Genomic DNA, 19,376 nt, shown 5'->3' with positions numbered 1-19,376 from the left:
CATTAGAGTTGCGCTTGTGCCTCTGCCATACACATCGGTGGTGCCAGGAGCAGTAACGAGTAGAAGAAGCGCGGCGAAGCAAATAACAAGGGAAATGCGATGAAAGAGATGTGTACAATCAGCTGGAGTATGAATAAAAAGAATGACAACTTGCTATGCAAAAGGCACCGTCAGCAAAATAAAAGTTACAATAAAAAGTAACCGTCAGCAAAATAAAAGTTACAATTAAAGTAAAATAAAAAGAGAAAAGATCCGCTTAAGGCCAACAGTCAACAAGGTAAAAAACTAAGATCAAAAAATAAAAAACACAAAAAAAAACAGGTAAGGTGCGAGGAAAAACCCTTTGTCAGGATGCCTAGAGGTGGTTAAAATGCAGGAACCGCGCCCGTTCTAAGAAGTACCTTTCTTTCTCCAGTAGACGGACAGACGGGCTGCTGATGCACTTGTCCCCAGCCTTTTCAATCAAAAATCCCTCAATAACTTCGCTCTCCATTTTACTCCTTGCTGTCGCCAGAAACTTAGTGGCTGATAACATAGGCCGACATTCGTAGCAGGGTTGATTGCAATGAACTGCCATGTGGCTCCCAGACTTGTTGTTTTCCACTGGCTGACAGTGTATCACGTGGACCATGTGAATGATATAAACTGTGATGCTTTTTATAACGCAATAGAAGTTGGTAGTAGCGCCTGTCCTGTGTTTTGTGTTTCTTCTACTCGTCCTAGTTCCGTTGCGCTTTGTCAGTCTGTGTCGTAGCAGTATGAACCAACTAGCCCACACCAAGGTCCTCTTAGAACACTTCTCATAGCCATCTTGCAGCTTCAATACCTGGCACCCCAAATACTACATCATTAAATGTATTGCCCCACTACTGGCTCCTATAGTGGCGCCGTATCGCGGCTAAACTGTATTACCTGGCAGTTGGCAAGCCTTTAGCCATCTCGGGGCTTGATGCCTCCTCGTCTTCATCTCTCGCGCTGCCTACTGTCTTGCGCGTTCCAACAGCGTATTGCACGTGCAAGTAAACGAGCCCTGCGTACGTCAACCGTTTCTCAGTGACAATATCTTAAACCCACCAAACTCTTATCAAACTTCATTTTTTGAATGCTGGATAGTAACCTGGGCTAAACACTAAGCATAGAAAGCTTGAAGTTAGATATTAAAACCAACTGATTAAACGGCAGCGAATAAGACAACAAACAACCTAACAACATGAGTATCGGTCTCAAAATCTTGCATGAAATACGCGACAGAGGTGGGATTGGTGCAAAAGGCAACCTTTTTTATTCAGTGCCACCTTAGTTATAAATGCAGTCAAATTTACTGAATAATTAGCTGTCATGGCCTGCCATATCTGCAGTGATAGTCTCCTTAAGTCTAGTCCGATTGTTCTTTTTCAGGGCGAGAAAAAAATTATGGTGATTAGACCCGCTGTACGGTCCATCTTGCGCGTCTGCTATTGTTGCATTTGCTCCGAATGTTGTCTGCTACGCATCAAGGATGACAACTGTGGTTTGGTTTGGCAGGTTTAAAGACGGTCTGAGTTGCAAGAAATGAGCTATTCCGGATATAGTAGCTTGTCGCGCAGCGCATTCGCGGTCAGCGTCCAGAAACATTAATTCTATTTTCCATTCAGCACACTTTTGCTGCTGTTGCATTGCGTATACTTGTAGGGTTCATAGCAGGACGCTGTGCCTCGGCTACACCCATGGCCTTTCCGCAAGGCGACCGCTGTGCCACGTCTAGTCTGACAGCTTTGTTGCAAATTCCTTGGCTGCTAGCTCGCGGGCGCGCAGGATGTCACGTCAAGTAGTCATTTAAATGGTAGCTGAAGCACTCTCTTTATTTTATCGCTCTCTAGTATGGAGCAACGGAACGAAAGAAAATTGCTGAATGTTGTGAAGAAGAGGTAAACAAACCTCTTAAGGGTCAAGTAGCCATTAAGGCACCAAACGTCATGATCAGCGTATCTTGCCATGCGGTTCAAGGCATATGACGGCGCCTTATTGCGGCCACGAGCCCCACCTGATGGCAACGAAATCAGCGCGAGGCCTGAGACCCGAACCGTGTCAGTGCGGCCCTAACGTTTTGTAGGCGCTGGATGGTGACAGGCAGTAGTACTACTACGTAGAGGCCGCTAACCGCCGCCGAAAGGTTTAATGGCCTAAACATCCAAAATAAGCCTTCGTTACCGACAAACTGGCGAAATAACTGAATTTTCTGCAGGACACGTTTTGTCGTACGATGTAGGTCAACAGACCGAGCATCCTGCATGAACTTAAGTTTCTATTTAGTACAAATCCTTATATTTATTGTCGCTCGTGTAAACTATAGGCATTTTCGCGGCTCACATTTTTAGGACGGTATCATATTAAAGTGGACAACACGTGAAGGAATGGAAACATTGTGGATTTAAGCCGAGGTTAAAGTGACGATAACGATTTAAGTGATCGCTGAAGCACTGCCTTTATTTCATCGCTTTCTAGTATGAAGCAACGGAACGAAAGAAAATTGCTGAATGTTGTGAACAAGACGTGAACAAACCTCTTGAGGGCCAAGTAGCCAGTAAGGCACGAAGCGTCATGACCAGCGTAAAGACCCCTAAGATCGAGCTGTAAAGACAATGAGGCAATATGAAATGCAGAATCTGCACGGTTTCTTTGAAACCCGGGCAGTGCACCCTAATTCATTGAGCAGGAACGGCTACTTGTGCATTCCAACGCATTACAGCAGTAAAGCGTGCTCACTTCGGTTTGGTCAAAAAGCTGTGTTCACCTACCGAGAATAGAGCGGAATTGCATGCGCATTCAACAAGTATCAAGCGAAAGAGCGAAAACAGTGAAATATAAACGAAAAGAATTTGCGAAGAAAGCAGTAAATTCAAAAAGGTGCACTCTTAGGCTGTCTGTGAACTGTGCCTTTACAACTGCCTAGCTTGTAGCCAGCCATGGATCGAAACAGTTCCCTTTTGCCTCTGAATAGAGATTGTCTCGAGGAGAGGCTCAAAAATAATGTGCAACTGCCCGTGGAGCCCACTTCAGGGGCGTAAACTGCAAAATTTATTAATGCCCTCATCTTAGAAGGTGACCTTAATCCAGCGGTTCAAAATTTTCAGGATCCGTTGCAGCGTGGGCGCTTAAAGTAAAGCGAGAGGAAAACAGAGCAAATCTCCGATGGAACCTTCCCCAGCAGGGTTCTTACAGTGGCGTTGAAGTGACCTGGAAGTGCGGAATCGTCCAGAGCGTTTACCGCCGGGAAATTGTTCACCCACCTTTCTTCAATGAGCGTTACCAATACAAAAAAATTTCAGGTGAGACAGCAACGCTTTGCAATTCTATGATATTTAATTCTGAGTTTATCATACCCAGCAAATCTGGACAAAGACATTTTTGAGCGGGAAACCTTTTATGAGCGCAATTTTTTCATACAATGTAATATTTCAATAACAATCAATATATCTAGAGATCACCCTATGGCAGTCTTGAACTTTTCTTTCTATTAACGTTTTTGCAATCGTCATAAATGTTCCCCATTGGTTTTCTGAGGCAGACTTAACTGTTTGATGCGACCGATGGAAATACTTTACAAAGACGATTTTGTTACACATGAGAAGAATGAACCACTACCTTAAATATTACCGTAAAAGTATCTTTCAATTCTGCACTTTTCAAAATTTTTTCTTTGAAATTGCTGGACTTGGAACTTCGAATTATGATGAAACATGCTGCTTGTTTGAACCGTAGTACGATAATACGGGTCCAAAACGTAGATGGTTTCGATTAGTGCTTTCTTTCTTCCTTTATTCACTAGAGAAATGGCCTGATTAGCTGCGCTATCGAAGCTTGAGATAGCATATATCTTAGTCGCATTCTGCAGAACTCCAAAACGGAGGTTTCATTGTGCGTTTCGTTTTGTTATTGTGGACAGTGCCTAATATTTTCTCTTGTGTTTTAATTTTCACTACCATTCTACTTGCAAGGTTTCATATTTGCCGGGCCTGTCTTTCTCATTTAGGTTGCAGGGTTTATAAAAAATTAGTGCTTCTGATTGGTTACACAACATGCGTCACAAATAAGGGGTTTTAAATTCATTTGTGTATACATGCCAAATGCGCAAAGAAATCGAGCAATATCAGCCATTGTAACGAAATTTTTAGTTGTTATGATTGTTTCTTCTTATTTCGTGTAATTTATTGCAGATTTTCCAACTTTAGGTATCTTTACATTTCGCTTCCGCGCGTTTCTCATTTTTCACCTAGCGCATTGGTTCATTGAAAATACGTTAATTCCTTTGCGTGTAGAGACGCCACGGTGGAGGAAAAAAAGGTTACGCGAGGGACGGGAAAGGTGGCCTGCATTTCATGACGCAGTGCGTCCTGAAGGCATCATCAGGGGTGCATGCCAGAGGCTCTTGGCATGCTCGGGGGCGTAGTATGCTCTAGGCAGGACAAAGTCCTGAGGTAGGTGGGCAAGGATTAAAGCTTAGAAAGACGTGGTTGTAGGCCAGTTGGCAGGACATGGTGAGGAACAAAACCGCAGAACAGGACGGGACAGAGGCAGGCGACATCACAGGGCGGTACTGACGACTGAACATTTATTGATGAACATCAGAGCTTATATGGATCAGTCGCGCATGTAATCTGGCAAACAATCGTAAAATGAAGACGAAACACGAGAAAACAATTCAATGCTAACCATGACGAAAACAATCAGCATGTGGAAGGGAAGGAAACCGAGCAGGAATGACAAAACTGACCCGCGCAAACTCAACAAAAATTGGAGGACGCTTAAGCTTCGCCTTTAAGAGTGGAACATGACGGCGTGTTGCAGCACTGCCAGGGAGTCCACGGAACGCCATCGCCCGTTCGGCTCGACGCCTTGCCCGTTAGACAAATCGCTCGGCTGCGTACGGTGAAACGGACGCGCGGAGCGGCAAACCACGTAGAAGCGCTGCCAGGCGCCTTGGCGAAACTCGCGGGACTCAAGTTGCAGTCGTAGTTCGTCGGCACATCGTTCTCAACAAACCCGATTCCACGAACGCCAGCATAGCTTCCGCGCCGAACGAACGGGCAGCAAGCCGCAAGCTTCGTGGTGAACGCGCTTTGGATGTGGGCTGTGTTCGCCGCTCATCGCGTGATTCCTGCCTGCTCGCACGGCCCCACTGCGCCTGAACGAGGCGAGCGGCAAGCGCTGCCGTCGCGCGCTATCTGTTGGGACAGTGGCGTACATTGCGAGGAGGAGGAAGTTTTCGCGCACGGCCAACGCCGCCGACACCGACGACCCCGGCTTTTCTGCGACACGGGGTCCTTAACGCTGCCCCGTTAAAACAACCTAGAGAGACACAGACAGACACGCTAATTCTTTCTGAAAACTGGACACACAAGGCATGCTGACGCACTTATCTGGCACCGATCCTAAGATGGTAGCAGCCTCGCCTATTTCCCTTTCCTTTTAGGACGAAGAAAGGTGCAGTTGGAAAGGGAAATAGTCGACGGGTGCCTTCGCAAGGCAACATTTCTCGGCCTTTAAAGTGAACCCAGCTTGACGCAAACGGCTCAGCACTGCTCTCAGATGCAATAAATGGTCCGCCCTTGAATCCGAGAAGACAGCAGTGTGGTCTAAGTAGGGCACAGCAAATGCTTCATAGCCCTTTAGAACCCTGTCCGTTCGACGGGAAAAACAAAATGGAGTATTATTGAGCCTGAAGCTCATCATTGTTGGTTGATAGCTTCCCGTTGGAGTGACGAAATCTGCGTATCTGCTGGCGCGCTCAGTGAGCGGCACTTGCCCCTCGAGTCAGGTCTAGCGTAGTTACATAGGCTGATCGACTGACCTGTTCTACTCTCTCCTTGATATTGGGGATAAAGTTGACCCTTGGTGACAGCATTTAACTTCCGGTAATCTTCTACAGGCCTTGTATCTTTACCCGGAGCTTCCACCAAGATCATAGGTGAAGGGTATTCGCTTTCGGAGTGCTTGATTGCTCCTAATTCCAGCATGCTCTTTACCTCCCTATAAAGGATATCTTTCTGCCGTGGAGAGAGCTGATAGCAGCTTGACCACACTGGCTCCTCGGAAGTTAGCTGAATATCATGCTCAATCAAATGAGTTCTGCCCTGCCTGCCTATGAAGCTGTCATCAAACTCTGCCATCACTTCGCTGAGATCAGACAATTGAGATTCTTTTAGTTCTCCTCTCCGCTCAATCCTCGTGAGGAGTTTCTGCGAACTGCTTTCCTCTACTCTTAGATAAGGTTGTCTTCCATCTCCTCAGCAAGGTTCAACGTTAGATTTACCGTGACGCCTCTCTGCACATAAGGCTTCATTAGCTTGCAATGGTAAATGCGCACTTTACACCTTCCCGGGGTTTTCACCACCTAGTTGGTGTTAGAGAGCTTGGCAACTACCTCAGCAGGCTCTTCCCACTGTACTTCGAGCCTATTCTGCCTTGAAGCTCTCAGCAACATTACCTTGTCACCGACACAAAACGTCCATTGGCGGGCTGTCCGATCATAGTAGACCTTAAAACGAGCCTCGACTGACTTCATGCTGGCCTCCACGAGTTCTTTAGTTTTATGTAGACGATGCAGCAGTGTCAACACGAACTCTACTATATACTGTCGGGTCCGGTCTGTGTCCTTCCCAGGCTTCGCGTACCATTCACAGAGGTGAGCGCAATCACCTAACGTACACCAACTCGGCGGGGCTAAATCCAGTGCATTCATGCGGGACTGACCGCAAAGCGAAAAGTGCTGCAGGTACGCATGCGTCCCAGTCGCGCTTGTTTTCATAGCACAATCCCCTAAGTACGGCCTTTAGAACAGAATGCCACCTTTCTACGCTGTTGATCTGCGGATGGTGGATTGAGCTTTGCACTATCTTAATTCCGCACCGCTCTAGAAATGAGGTGATGAGGGCACTGCTGAATACACTACCCTGATTACTTTGGATCTCGGAAGGGAATCAAACTCGGGCAAAGATTCATAACAGTGAATTCACATCACTCTCTGACGTCACCTCGCACAGAGCAACAGCCTCTGGAAACTTCGTGGCAGAGCATAACATGGAGAGGATATAACGACGCCCTGATTTCGTCACGGGAATTGGCCCAACTACATCTATTACCAACCGATGAAACGACTCAGTAATGATTGGTATTAAAACCATCGGTGCTTTCCACTTATCTAGCGGCTTTCCGACCCGATGGCATGTGTCGCACGACTTTACAAAACGCTCCATGTCCTTAAAACATCCAAGCCAATAATACTCTCGCAAAAGCCTCTAATTTGTTTTCCTGATTCCCAGGTGGCATGACCACGAATAGCCAATGAAAAGTGGCAGTAAGTATTCTCGGTACTTCTGGGAAACGACTAATTGGTCTCGCTCCACTCCACGCTTATCCTTGTATAAAGCGATACAGCACACCACCTCTCATCTGGAAAGCAATATTCTCCTTTTGTCCCTTACTGGTTCTGTGGAGCTTTCTGATCTCCTCTATGGTCAGGTGATTTACTTGTTTCATACCTAGCTCTTCTCGGCTTGCACTTAGCAGCGCCGTGAAACTGCTTGACACTAGCGGCAAAAAGCCACTCTTTAGGATTTCCTCGTTGCGCGGTTCGTCATGCTTACTCCCAGGCTGACCGGTCTCGATTGACTCGTTAGCGCGATTTTCTGAAACTTGTTCATCCATTTCTCCCCTAATTTTAACGGCTATTTCCTCCGCAGTGGAATTCTCTGGAGTAAGCTTTGATGGAAGTTCTCGCGCCTTCGAACGTGGCAAGACCGGCACAACTCGGTCTCCAAAATTGATCCGCTTCTCTCGTAATAACATATCCGATCTGTTGGAGAACAAAATACGGATAGCATTTAGGTAGCTTTCCTAAAACTGCGGCTACGGTTGTAAGCGTGCCTTAAGGAGCCTCAATTGCCAAGGATTAGGAGAAGAATTGTCAAGGATAAGAATTGCCTACAAAAGGGCGGGAATGAAGGAGAAATAACTGTGCAGAATAGTACAAGCATTTGTACTAAGCGGGCTTGTCTACGCACTCCCGTACCTAAAATTAGACAGCATTGAAAAAGCGTAAGTAGAGGCTGTAATTAGACACGCATTACAAGGTTGCATTAGGACTACCGAATCATTGAAAGACTTATATGCCTAGGAATAAACAACACCATATACGAGCTTAAGGAAGCACACTTAATGCAACGATTCCGGCTTTCCCGCACCAAAGCCGGAAGGGCCATTCTTTATCTTTATCCCCTAGGACTAGGCATCGAGCTGCCCCCGCTAGATACCAAGACACAAATGCATAAGCGCCTTGTCCAGGCAGTACTAGCCACACCACTACCTAAGAATATGCTCATCACGAGGAGAGAAGGAAAGCTAGGGCAAAAGCTGTACACAGAATGTACAGCCAACATGAACAAGCGGTATATGTACAGTACTCACGGATTGAAATAGGACATTCGGAGCGCGTGGCCGTCGCTTCATGGAGCGCCGCCCGTAGACGCTCATGGAACCAAGGTGGTGCATTGTGGTATGGCGCGAGAGGGAGAACATCTACAAAGCAGAATTGTTCCTTCCAGTAGCCAATGAGCCGGCCTGTGGTTTACCACATGCCTGCGTGGCACTGCAAGGCTAGCGCTCCGAATGTCCTATTTCAATCCGTGAGTACTGTAGATGCCGCAGAATACCTATAGAAACAAGCGTTCGCACCAGCGGCGGTAGACACGCAAGGCAGACTGATAGTCTCCGGCACTACTAAAACGAGATTCACAGAAATGCGAGGAGAGGTGGCTATCGTCCTTGCCATCATTAACACCAACATTAATACTATACTAAGGCGGCTCTAAACTCGCCATGCGCCATTATGCGAGGGGCAGAATTTATCAGGCAGCAATGAATATAATGGGTCAAACAAAAAACTTGGAACTCTTGAGTTCTCTGGTAACGAAGCGGCACACATCAAGGCTGGAGTATGCGTTAGCCGAGCATGGGGCGCGGTACTTGCGGAGGGTTTCTCGAAGGACGGCGTAGCATCATATCACAACATTTCTAATCGTTTCAAAGTAAAAAGGGGGATCTTCCCTCTCCACACTAAACACTAGATCAGAAGCAGGAGACCGCCTGGAGGCGACTCCAGTCGTGATCCTTAATGACTCCTAACTTCCTATAAAAATTTTATCCCGGTGATTACGACCCGGTATGTACATTATGTGGCGAAATAGCCGCTTACGATCACATAATGTAGAACTGTAAAGAGGAGCCCCCGCCGGAATCTCGACAAGTTCCTACTCTCGAGCAGTACAAGGCCGTCTTGGTCAGCTCAGACTTAGCGTTCAAACCCGGGCGACTGAATGGGCTGCTCAGGTCGCTGTCAGCCGTGGACTGAGAGCCACCTAGCAAGGATCATCTACATTTTGCCTCTTCTGACGAAATAAATGTTTTGCGATCCACCCAATCATTGGAGAAGGGGGGAAGGTCAAGTCCAACTTTCTCACGCAAAAATTTAAAGAGTTGGAAAATTGTAAGACACTGTTACGGAAATATTCAAGAGAATGGTCCATTATTCTGATATGTAGCAAAATCTTTCTTTTAAAGAGTTTCCATTGATCACATCGAACAGTTAAAACCGCCATAGAAAATCAATGGGGAACGTCTTTGACGATACTAATAACGCGAATAGAAAAAAAAATACAAGAATGCCGTCGGGTGATCTGCGGACATATTGATTGTTATAGTGAAATCTTACACTATATGAGAAAAATTGCAATCATAAACGGTGTCCCGCTGAAAAATCCTCTTGCCCAGAATTGCTGGCTATGCTTTAATTTTCCGGCAGCTTTCCGCAGCTGTCTCAAATTTCGCGCTGACAAACGGAGCAAGAGCTTCATCGAGCCTTCATCGGCGCCTTAGTAATGCGTCGGAAATCGCTCCCTTATAAATTCCTTTGTCTGTCGGCCGCCTTTTAAGGTGTGCCTCAGGAGGCTTTGCGACGGCGTCGTGAGCGCTTGTTTTACAATGTGCAGCAAGGTGATTCTACTCTTAAATCGTTCAACGACAGTTCTAGTAGTGGAGAAGGTTGAAGGCGCTGTGATATTGTTGTTTGCCTAAGTTGGCAATATTATTCCAACGGCTGACGTTTTCACGTTTTCAATTGCTTCAACGGCACGGTCCTATGCCGTTCTACGCTGATCCTGGTGTGCTGTTATGCTCCACAAAGTCAAAAATGAACGAGGAGGCTTTTACAGCCGCCTTTCGCTGCTGCTTGCACGAATTTCACGAACCATTGCACTCACGGTGGAAGCATGCGGGCAAGCCGGCTTTGTAGCCCCTGTACTCTCCAAACTGAAAGAAGTAAAGTTGTCTAGCGCAATCCCTTATACACAAGGGAGTGTTTCAAGAAAACTGCTTACTCCCTTTTACTACCATATAGGTTTATTCCTGCTTACGAAGTGTACACCCAATGTCGGGTGTTAACCGGTTCTAAGCGGGCATGCTTTAATTCTCAACGTCTCCGCTGACTAGAACCAATCTTTACGCCCAGTCTTCCCTAGAATCTGCTTGAATATGCCAGTGACGAAAGAATGCAGAAGTGCCGGCTTTTCACCTTCACCACGACCGATATAGGACAAACTCGTTCATACCATCAGCAGCTCGATTCGCGGTTGCCAAGATTTTCATCGGTGCACCTTATTTTGCGTCTATGTTATCCTCACGAAGGCTACGGAGGACCGATGCAGGCTTTTTTGTGGGAATGCGGACTCGGTCAGCTCTTATTCAAACATGACTTTCATGCGGGATCAACAGGCTCAAGCCAAAGTTGGGAGCGCGCTCCTTTTTCAAGCTACTTGTAGGATTTTTCAGTGCACCTCTTATATAATATTGGTGAAAAAATATTGATGTCCTAGCAATGAGCAACATGAAATGTGAAATCTAGGCGACTCGTCCACCCAAAATGGACAGCGACAGCCTCGTGAATAAAACTTTTGTTCTTTATTTTCAGATTTGTCTGCCAGACCAGAGAACTGCAAGTTCTTCATGTCGACTTTCTTGACTAAAGATGAGAAAACCTATTACTCACCAGTTGTACAGCAGCTCCACTAAGGATACTTCTGTTTGCTTCCTCAGCTGCGGCCTGCAGTTTTTTTTTTTTGCAGGGGGGGGGGGGGTGCTATATGTCACAATAAAAACTGAAAAACAGCCACCCGGGTTGTACAGAAAGCCTACCGTGGGAGAATAAGGTCATTTTCAGTGGGCTAGCACTTAAGTGGCCATTCCCTGTAGTTAGTCGTTGTCCGTCCGTCGATCTGTCTGTCTGTCTGTCTGTCTGTCTGTCTGTCTGTCTGTCCGTCCGTCCGTCCGTCCGTCCGTCCGTCCGTCCGTCCGTCCGTCCGTCCGTCCGTCCGTCTGTCTGTCTGTCTGTCTGTCTGTCTGTCTGTCTGTCTGTATGTATGTATGTATGTATGTATGTATGCATGTATGTATGTATGTATGTATGTATGTATGTATGTATGTATGTATGTATGTATGTATGTATGTATGTATGTATGTATGTATGTATGTATGTATGTATGTATGTATGTATGTATGTAAGCCCGTTATACTTAGTGGCACGGGCAGGGTTACTATTTCTCTGCCTGCCCGCCTGCCTGCCCGCCTGCCTGCCCGCCTGCCAGCCTGCCTGCCCGCCTGCCTGCCTGCCTGCCTGCCTTTGGCCTGGCCTGGCCTGCCTTTGCCCTGGCCTGGCCTGCCTTTGGCTTGGGCTGCCTTTGGCCTGGCCTGCATTTGGCCTGACCTGGCCTGCCTTTGGCCCGGCCTGGCTTGGCCTGCCTTTGGCCTGGCCTGGCCTGACCTTGGCCTGGCCAGGCCTGGCCTGGCCTGGCCTGCCCGGCCCTGCCCTGCCCTGCCCGCCCGCGCGCCCGCCCGCCCGCCTGTCTGCCTGCCTGCCCGCCTGTCTGCCTACAAGCAACGTTTGCAGACGTCGAATAACGTAAGCAAGTGAGCTACCATATAAAAAAAATTAGGTTTCAAGTTTTTCTGCTTTGTTTTTCAGCAGCGCATTCGGATATTCGTTTATTTCGGCAAGGAGCTTTCGATTACCGATAAAAAATTTAGTTAATTAACTCAGCATTGTGTTTCTTTAAAATTTTACTGTTTTGATGACGTCGCCCTGCTCTGTCCTGCCAAAAATATTATCGACGATCAATGTGACTGATCCGACAGACTATGCGTTAGCATTAGTGTCCGCTCCGGGTTGAGGAGCCGCTGACGCTGGTGGGTTCAAACCATGCAAGGTCGTAGCGCGATCCAGTCCGCTTTCACCGTGTACCTCTCTCCACTCCCCTCGAGCCGTCGCCTTTCACCCTTTATTTGTCTTCCCTCTCCCTCCTTACTTCTGCGAATAGGCACGGGGGATTTCCCTCTCTTAACTTTGCCACCTACCAATGGAGGCTTGAGATTGACGGGCGGACTGACAGGCAGATTTTTCAGACATGGGGATTCTAATTCTGCCACATTAAAATTGAGTTTGATGCTTTCCATTTGACTAGGTAGTTTAGCAAGATATTGGGCGACACTCTCTATTTAAAAAAATGATGATATATCCTATTACAACAAATTTAATGTCTATTCGCGGTTCTAACAACTGGCCACTTTCGTTCAGTAGAATCGTATTCATGGGCATTATACCGTCCAGTTAAGACAGATCAGAGATGGCCCATCTACAATCTCCAGGCAGTTGGCCATCATCTTTTAAATAATTATTTTCAGAAAAGCATTTTTCATAGAGTCGACGTAAGGGCCGCTGTGCAAACGACAACCTACCGACAAGCTGCCTACAATTGGGCACCGCGACTGAATTCAGTTGCGTTTGCAGACATCCTTTGTATTCAGTAGCGTCGACCTGAACACAGTTACAAATGGTGTAAACAATACTGTATATTCGTTTCAGCATCCTGATAAGCTGTAAAAGCATTCCATGAAAAAAAACTATTGTAAAGTGTTTAATGGAAATGGCAGAAGCTAGCGGCACTGTGTGACATTACTGTTGGCAACATTGTAGTCTTAAAATACGCACATGCGCTAATGCCCATTACACCACCCTGGAAAGCCAGGTGGTTTTGATCTTAGCTTTTGATAACCGCTCCCGAACATTTCTTACAATGTACAGTGTACCGCTCTCCCATCTAGTTTTCATACGTGTTATATACTATGACAAAAACTTATTGCAGTCATAAACAATACTATTAGTGTAGTAAATCATGCAAGAATTCAAATTCTGAACACAATTTGCACATTAATCAGTACATTTACTTCATATCACAATTTTCACAGCATATGATAGTAGATGCTTGTAGTTTTGGCATGCCTTGGAATGATTTTCCCATTGATGCGATTATAATGTGCGGTTCTGGTTTGGTTTTATGGGGTTTAACGCCCCATAATAGTTCAGGCTATGAGGGACGCCGTAGTGGAGGGCTGTGGATAGTTTCGACCACCTGGTGTCTTTAACGCCTTCTGACATCATACAGCACACGGGCTACACAAGAAGAAGCGCAAGCACACTAACACAATGTATTTCAGAGATTACATGCAAATAAGAAAATCTTATTCACCATGTTACATGTGGCAAAAGATTTCCTCTCAAAGAGAGCAGGATTTAATAAATATAGAGTACAGTGTCAGCCTACTTTCTGCCCTCAATATTTCTTGTGGGAGCCTTTCCCTAGGCACGGTTTTTCACGCACACTCTTGTCCTGATGTCCTGGTTGCGGCAAGCTGTATCGAAAGCTACGACAATGACGACAAATTCCGCCTAGTCGGGGTCAGATGTGCAGGCTGACCCAGTTATCGCTGTTCGGTTCCGATGGTCATGGCAGCTATCGCCGCGATCGCTGCTATGCACAGCACAGCAACTACCGCTGCCAAGGCCCGGTATGCACCGATTCCAAATCGCATACAGTTTGCCTCTCCGCGCAATCGCACCAGTGGAGAGCAAACCTCCTCAGAGCACCTTCCACCCCTTTTTATCAAATCTCTGTCGTGTGGAGATGAAGGCACAAGGGTATCCTAAGGAAAGAAGTAACATGCACGCATAAGTGTGCATCAATCAACCGGGAACCGGTGGAATCCTCACCCTACCTCAATGGAGGGCAAGGTGACAGGGCCATGGGATACAGCGACATCATTAAATATTATAGACAATCACGGTGGTAGTACGCCCTGCATCACAAACAGCTGGCACCAGGTGAAGGCTTAATCTGGATAAAATCCGGACAAACATCTCGCAAAAACTCGTTAGCATTTTTCATTCCACTTCCCCGGCAGACCGTTGCCAACACCGCCGTCCGGAAGCGGATCTGTACCACTGCGTTTTGGCCTGCCCAGCACTAAGGAAAGTCCTCTGCCAATTCCCTGCTCTTCTGCCCCATCATCTGTGGGGAGAGGGGGGGAGGCCAACAAGCCGAGGATCTCGACATTCAGACCGCCCTGGTTTTTTGAAACCCGTCCGAGGCTGCCTCCAGAGGTCTGCTGGTCTATGAGGCCCTCCTATAGAGGATATGTTTTATTTTCTTCAAAAAAGTTATTCTGTCTCTCTCTCTCTCTCTCAAGGATACTTTTTTTAGTGAAATAGCGCCTCTTATTTCTCAGGCACTGCCGGTCTGTACACCAACACGAGCACTGTAAGCAGCCTCATAGTTCGTGGTTTTCTGAAGCCATCATCCCGCTCCCAGAAGTCAGATAGCAGACAACTCCAAAATTTCTAGCACTTCACCATGAGATTATTCTTACTCCACGCGAAAGCGCAAGGATCCCGTTCTACAGAAAAGCCGGCGTCGCCGTTGTAGTTGTGACCGAAAAATACGGATTGGTCGAAAAGGTGGCTATGTCGAACGTGGAGCGACGGATTTGAAAACTGATTAAAACAATAATGTCATTACAAGGTCACAACATGGCTCAAACGTCATTATGGCATGTAAGGGTCTAAAGCAAATCAATTGTGCTGAAAAGAAGTTTGGGTTAGTCGGTAATCGAACCTTTGGCTTCTGGGTTGAGTCAGACAAGCTGCCGCTAGGCCACGCAGCTACATGGGTGCGGCATGGTTAAAGCGGGGCTTTATTTTACGTCCAGTGGTCTTTCACATGGCGATTGCGATTGTGAAAGAGGAAGCACTTTCCATGTCTGTATGTGAAAGCGGAACCGCTGTCGCGTCATGCCCTTACAGACGGTGCTTAAGTGCCCCCCCCACACACACATATTTATGTAATCTATCGCACATGTATTTCACTAAATATGTGCGCAACACGCTGCTGAATGTTTCGGAAAGAATAGTGATACATATAGCATGGACAAAATACACAGATAAAGAACATTTGACTGACGGCTGCAGACTTTTTTGTGGCCATGTGAGCATACAGATGGTATGTTTTCATTTTCGCCGACAAACTTTTCGCTCTGGTCTGATAACTTCATTTTGAGTGGAAAAAACAGCGCGAAATGGACGGAAGACAAAGAAGAAGGAAACCACACGGACGAGCGCTGACTCACAACTATTTTTTATTCAGAAAAAAACAGACATTTATATTTAAAAAGTCACATTACCTGACGTCACTCGCGCACATGCCCAGAAATACAACAGTCTAAGACTATATCATGAGTCAAGATTAAAACCTTACAACGCGATTTCAGAACTTTGTGATTAACCGAAAAAACACGAGACAGCCAGAAAAAAACAAAGGTACTAAAAAACAAAGGTACTAAAAAAACAAAACACAAATCACGTGTTGTCAAGAAAAGCGACCTCTTTATCGACCATCAATAAGGAAGGCTGACTGGTGCATTCATCCCGTCTTTTCCGAATGTGATATGCCTCAATGAGCTCCCTTGTCGTCTTATCTCTATGGCGGAATAAAATACGTGTGCGCGCGACTAGAGGTCAGCATACTTTCTTATTTTCAATCTTGCATGCTTCGCAGTGCTCTCTTAGATGCGAATAGTTTGAATCTGATATTGAACGAAGATGCTCCCTAAGTCGAATATTTATACATCGGCCGGTCTGTCCTATATATACTTTTTTACATGAAAGAGGAAGTTCATACACAACTGAACATGCGCACTCTACACACCTTGATCTATGGGAAACCAAACAACGAAATGGGCTAATTCTTGATATATTGTCATGGCGATTCCCTATCATGCGACAAAGCCCCCCCAACTTGTGTGGCGCAGAAAACACCACATTCACGTCAAATCTGCCCGCCACCTTTTTTAGATTATGAGCCGTTTGGTGCATATACGGAATAACGATGTACGCTGGGGAAGACAGGTCTAAGTTGAAACACGTAAAAGAGACCTGTGCACTAGAAATACACTGTAGTAGAATGGAAAGTTGGGCGAGTTGGTATGCGTTCATTTTGAGTGGAAAAAACAGCGCGAAATGGACGGAAGACAAAGAAGAAGGAAACCACACGGACGAGCGCTGACTCACAACTATTTTTTATTCAGAAAAAAACAGACATTTATGTTTAAAAAGTCACATGACCTGACGTCACTCGCGCACATGCCCAGAAATACAACAGTCTAAGACTATATCATGAGTCAAGATTAAAACCTTACAACGCGATTTCAGAACTCTGTGATTAACCGAAAAAACACGAGACAGCCCAACTTTCCATTCTACTACAGTGTATTTCTAGTGCACAGGGCTCTTTTACGTGTTTCAACTTAGACCTGTCTTCCCCAGCGTACATCGCCACGTTGTATGCAGTATGTGTATGCAGAGCCAGAGTAGCTGCGTGGCATTTCAAGCGCGGCCTTTGCCCCACGGATCTGCCGCTCGTGTGCGGAGTTCTACAGCCGTCACCAGGGCATTCAAGACGTATTTGTCGCATTCTTCGTTCAGAGCTTTGGCGACAGGTACGGTATCTGAAGGAGTGCTTATGGGTGGCATGTGGGCGGTACGGAACAGAACATCAGCAAACCAAGGTCTACAGGGAGTGGTTTGCAACCTCACTGCAGACGACGGAGTTCTTGTGGGCTTCCGCCCTTCCTCACCTTCCAAGGAAAGAAAGGACTGCAAAGCAAGCTGGAAGAGTGCAGCTTCTGGGCGAAGCACATCTTCCACCGCAACACCGTAAGACCCTTGAACACGGACCGAAGTACTCCCAGGAGCCAATCCTATCACCGGTGGAGAGGCTAGCCATTTCCAGAAGTATCTCCAGAAAAGTCAAGGATGAACTTCGGCCAAGGTTCCTGGAGGAGAGCGTCAACGCTTTGGGTGTGTCACCGGGCAGACCGAAACGGAGTAAGGACTTGCGTGGCCTCGTAGATTATTTCCACAGTGCCGATTTAAGACTTGTGTTATCAGATAAGGAAGGGCATTTTGTTGTGATTCCGGAAGGGATGTTCAATGATAAGGCTTTGGCGGCTGTCAAAAAGTGTTTTAAACGGGTCAACGTAGATCACGTGGTTGTGAAAGAGCGGGTGATTTCATTGTTGAATGAGTTTAATTTGAAAGCATTAGCCACCTCGGTTCAGAAATCACAGGGAACGGAATTGGACTTATTTTTTTCGGCAAAAACCCACAAGATCGATGTCCCATTTAGGGCTATAGTTTCCGAAGGCGGCACTTGGCAGTATTTAATCTCTAGTTACCTACAGGAACACATTTCAGGATTGATAGTTGATGATCCTTTTGCTGTGAAAAATGCAGATGTTCTTGTCAAGTTCCTAAGGCAAGGAAATCCGGGAAGGTGTACCGGTTTCAGCATAGACATACAAGACCTTTATTATTCTCTTCCGCATAAAGGCATGTTAAAAGCGGTACGCAAGTGCATAGATGAAGAAAATGACGAAGCTAGGTTTTTGAGTCGGTGCGGCATTTCGGTGTCTGCTTTTCTTGAGATTTTGCCTTTCTATTTGCAATCAACATACGTGGGATGGCGAGGAGATGTATATGTTCAAAGAAAGGGCATATGCATAGGTTCGAAGGTTGCTCCAGCCCTAAGCAGCATTTATCTTTCCCAGGTAGACAAGGAAATAAACAAAATTGGGGGTCTTGCAATGCATATTTCAAGATTTGTTGATGATTTTTTAGTTTTAGTAGAAAGGGACAGTTTCAATACAAGAGTGAATGACATTCTAAAGGTTTTTCAAGAATGTGGTAAAGGACTGTCCTTCACTTTCGAGTTGCCGTCAGAAAATGCACTGCAGTTTTTAAGTTTGAAGTTGTTTTTTAGGGAAGAGCACATCTGCTGGATGAATTCACCCCGATCCCAAAAACCGGTGTTAAGTTTTACCTCGGGGCACTCAAAGCTAGTAAAGAATAGAATTGCAATGACTACCTTACGTTCAAGCCTCACAAATTCATGCCATCACTGCATAGCCGACAGTCTGATGTTACAAGTAAGTAGATTAGAAGCCGCAGGGTTTCCACAGGGGGTGATTTCAGCAACTTGCGAGAAGCTGGTGTGGGTAGTGCGAAAAGATTTCTTGAATACAAAATTGGACAGAACGGGAAAAAATTTTGCTGTTATTCCGTATATGCACCAAACGGCTCATAATCTAAAAAAGGTAGCGGGCAGATTTGACGTGAATGTGGTGTTTTCTGCGCCACACAAGTTGGGGGGGCTTTGTCGCATGATAGGGAATCGCCATGACAATATATCAAGAATTAGCCCATTTCGTTGTTTGGTTTCCCATAGATCAAGGTGTGTAGAGTGCGCATGTTCAGTTGTGTATGAACTTCCTCTTTCATGTAAAAAAGTATATATAGGACAGACCGGCCGATGTATAAATATTCGACTTAGGGAGCATCTTCGTTCAATATCAGATTCAAACTATTCGCATCTAAGAGAGCACTGCGAAGCATGCAAGATTGAAAATAAGAAAGTATGCTGACCTCTAGTCGCGCGCACACGTATTTTATTTCGCCATAGAGATAAGACGACAAGGGAGCTCATTGAGGCATATCACATTCGGAAAAGACGGGATGAATGCACCAGTCAGCCTTCCTTATTGATGGTCGATAAAGAGGTAGCTTTTCTTGACAACACGTGATTTGTGTTTTGTTTTTTTAGTACCTTTGTTTTTTAGTACCTTTGTTTTTTTCTGGCTGTCTCGTGTTTTTTCGGTTAATCACAGAGTTCTGAAATCGCGTTGTAAGGTTTTAATCTTGACTCATGATATAGTCTTAGACTGTTGTATTTCTGGGCATGTGCGCGAGTGACGTCAGGTCATGTGACTTTTTAAATATAAATGTCTTTTTTTCTGAATAAAAATAGTTGTGAGTCAGCGCTCGTCCGTGCGGTTTCCTTCTTCTTTGTCTTCCGTCCATTTCGCGCTGTTTTTTCCACTCAAAATGAACGCATACCAACTCG

General features: G+C 45.9%; 1 protein-coding gene across 2 annotated transcripts in view; it reads left to right on the top strand.

Moving 5' to 3' along the window:
• The window catches only part of LOC144097332 (uncharacterized), an 89,070-nt gene extending 77,886 nt beyond the window's left edge, over positions 1–11,184 (top strand). For both annotated transcript variants that reach the window (XM_077630074.1, XM_077630073.1), the window contains 2 exons: positions 3,114–3,308; positions 11,003–11,184. The gene's annotated coding sequence lies outside the window, so the exon portion shown is untranslated. The remainder of the gene's footprint in view (positions 1–3,113; positions 3,309–11,002) is intronic.
• Positions 11,185–19,376: the final 8,192 nt, after the last annotated feature.

This window comes from Amblyomma americanum, chromosome 7 (genome assembly GCF_052857255.1).
Source record: "Amblyomma americanum isolate KBUSLIRL-KWMA chromosome 7, ASM5285725v1, whole genome shotgun sequence".
NCBI classification, from domain to species: domain Eukaryota; kingdom Metazoa; phylum Arthropoda; class Arachnida; order Ixodida; family Ixodidae; genus Amblyomma; species Amblyomma americanum.
The sequence above is the reverse complement of the archived record's forward strand: the minus strand, read 5'-3'. Positions and strand labels throughout refer to the sequence as shown.